This window comes from Corylus avellana, chromosome ca10, assembly GCF_901000735.1.
Source record: "Corylus avellana chromosome ca10, CavTom2PMs-1.0".
NCBI classification, from domain to species: Eukaryota; Viridiplantae; Streptophyta; class Magnoliopsida; order Fagales; family Betulaceae; genus Corylus; species Corylus avellana.
The window spans coordinates 1342654-1345908 of record NC_081550.1 but is presented as its reverse complement, the minus strand read 5'-3'; the positions used below and the strand labels follow the sequence as shown (position 1 = coordinate 1345908).

General features: G+C 34.8%; 1 pseudogene; it reads right to left on the bottom strand.

Annotated features, from left to right (window-relative positions):
* Nucleotides 1-3255, bottom strand: part of LOC132163725 (beta-glucosidase 13-like) — an 11821-nt pseudogene that overhangs the window by 2129 nt on the left and 6437 nt on the right.

The window sequence follows — 3255 nt, the reverse complement described above, 5'->3', positions numbered from 1 at the left end:
TAAAATCAAACGACCCATTTACAATATTGGATTGCTCTTTTGAGAACTTGGGTAATCTGTTTCCAACAAGAGATCGCATGCTACGTGGATAGTCACCATTGGTCAAGGGGTCCATAAACCTGCAATATTAATATCCATTGATTTGATAATTGTATAGTAAACATTTTCATATATTGATGACTTATTCAACTTTTGGGCATTTCTTTCTTAATCCAAAGCTTTTAATCCATTGTACTTTAAAAAGTAAATTTGGTTTGTCCTTCATTAATTGGGGGAATAGTGCAACTTTTATTATAAAATTACGGGGTAACTTCACTTTAGAGTTTAGACCCTTTAATTACCACTCTATTTGACAAGTTCCTCTCCAAATTTTAAAATTTCTCAATTTGAACTTCTGAACTTTTAATTGCAGTCAATTTAAACTTCTATTATTGTTCTTTTAAATGTTAAAAGTTAGACAACGACGTTTATACCCCTGACATTTGTATAAATTTCAAATTTACCCTTAATTCCAAATTAAAAAAAAAAAAAAAAAAAAAAAAAGAAAAAAGAAAAAGAAAAAGAAAAAAGGGGTTCTCTGGCCGAGACCCACCGTGCATGGGTCAGCACTCTCCCCATCTCGTTTTCCTCAAACAGGCTCAAGCAGATAACACAATCAACCCATGATTGTGGTCCTCCGAGCTGTACAAGAACAAGAACAGAGGGATCGTGGATATGGAAGATGGGTCGAGGCCTTTCGTGGGTGAGTTGGAAAGAGAGGCGTCGATGCTAAATGTGTGGAAATTACGGAACCGAGGGCCTGAGCACGTGCAAGACGGCCATGGAGCGCCGCATGTGGATAATCAAGACAAGGAGGATTACGACAAGTAGAGATATTATGGCAGCGAACATGATGTTTCCGTCGTAGGAGAAGACCCAGCGTTGGTCTGGCGTGACCCACGAGATCGGAATTTACTACGAGAAAGGCGGCCGGTTGAGCATGTGGTATGCTGATGCTAAGCTCTATGATGCGTCGCAGCAGGAGTTCTACCAAGGTCACCGAAATAAGATGCAGCTGCACCTTGTCTTGACCAGGCGACAACGGTTTGATGATGGCGCTGCAGGAGCAACAGAAAATCGGCGCATTCAGTTGAATCTCAAAAAGGTTGATGCGCCGGTGGCAGTCAAACTTGGGAGGATCTTGGGACAGTGTTTGTTGGTCGTCGACGTGGGTCTGCAGACCAACGTGGGTTTGGCATGACCCACGGTTACATTTTGGCCTTTTAAAGTATTGCCGTTAGAAGTTAACGGCTAAATCTGACGAAGGGGTTTCAAATAACTGCAATTGAAAGTTTAAGGGTTCAAATTGAAAAGTTTTAAAGCTTAGGGAGCTCGTCAAATCACGTGGTAATTTAGGGATATAAAGTGAAGTTACCTTCAAATTATTTACAAATTTATGTAAAATCTATAATTACAAAGAACTTATAAGCTAAACCTTTTTTTTTAAAAAAAAAATTATTAAATATAATAAAATAATTTCACTTGAGATTGAAAGGATTCTATTCCTCTATTTGAGAGATTGTGGCCGATAGTTGAACCCTTATGTACTCAGAAAAAAATAAAAAATCCCACATGTATCTTTCGTAGTAAGAAAAAACAACAAATTATATGAAAAAAATAAAATAAAATCATGCAACACTTACCATCCAAACAAGAAATCAAGGGCTCTTAGTGCGGCGTTACGATTATGCTTGGCATTAGAATATGGCACCGTCCAACTTGCCACCAATGTTATTCCTATTGACCCTTTTTGTCTTGCCTGTAATATGCATCATTTTAGTAGCATGAGATAGTGGTGGAATAAAAGTGTAGATTTTAACATTATTTATGATTATAATATAAAATAATTTTAATAAACTATCTATAATTGATCATATGATGCATATGGTGAATATTATTTAGAATATACATTAAATATTTTAGACTTTAGAGAAAAAGTACACATATCCCCCTAAAACTAACCAGTAGTTTGAATGTCCTCCCTAAATTATTAATTGAAAAGCATTGTCCCTCCAAACTATCAAAAAATTGCAATATATCCTAAAGTGATAAAAATACCCTTAATAACAAATAAAAAACTTAGATTATATATATAAATTTGGAGACCCACGACCAATTCATAACATTTTGATTTCAATGTATAACAAAACAATGAATTAATTATCAACTAAGGTAACAAATCAGCATCCAGTGGCCAACTAGCTATCATCAACTGTATTAAGTAACTAATACGAATTTTGCTTTATTGATAGGAACCTGATATTTTTGCTTGTACAATTTCACGACGGCTGCATGAGCAAGAAGCTGGTGGTGTGAAACCAAATATGGCTCTATGCTGGAATTTCCGATTGTGCAATTTAGATTTTGCTGATTGGAACATCGATCCGATGCTAAGAACTCAATTGTATAAAGATTAACACTGTAGCCTAGTGGCTCATTTAGTGTAATCCAGTGTTTCACTCGATCACCAAATTCCTTGAAGCAAAGTTCGGCAAAATCCCGAAAATCATGGCTTTTGTTTATACAAGAAAACACAAAGAAAGAAAGAAAGAAAGAAAAAAAAAATTAGCAAATTATTAAGGACCTTGAATTTAGAGTATGCATTTGTCAAAGACTTGGCTTAGGTTTAGTTCCAGTTAGAACTAAACCGTTGGAACTGGGACACGTATCCCATAACAAAACACAAGAGACTTGTATTCCAATCCCAATGAGTCTACTCTAGACTTAATTGAAACTAGACCCAAGCCTGATCCACTTGGTTTTTTAATTAGAGCAAGACAATTTTTAACTTCATTCAATTATAAGATCTATTGGGCTAAAACCAATAAATTAATGATAAAGAGTCCAGCTTGCAAAATGCTTCATAATAAGCTAGTATGAAGGGTAAATATATATAGTTTTCCTTTTAATTTTTCCCGCGGAAATAGGTTCTCAACTTAAAATTTTGGGAACAAGATTCTCTCAAGTTCAAATTAAGGATAGAATATCTAATTAGTTATAGTGGTGGTGTATTTTTATCTTTTCACTTTTTAAGGGAATAAAAATACTTGAATATTATCCAGTTCAAATAAAATGGAGAAGATCTTAATTCAAAAAAGTCTGATGGTGATATTAATAATATTATTGGAAAATGTGTTAATTAATCAGGTGAATATAGAGGAGTACTATAAAGTAATTAATTCGTGACTCACACAATTTGAGGACTTGAGAAGCCGC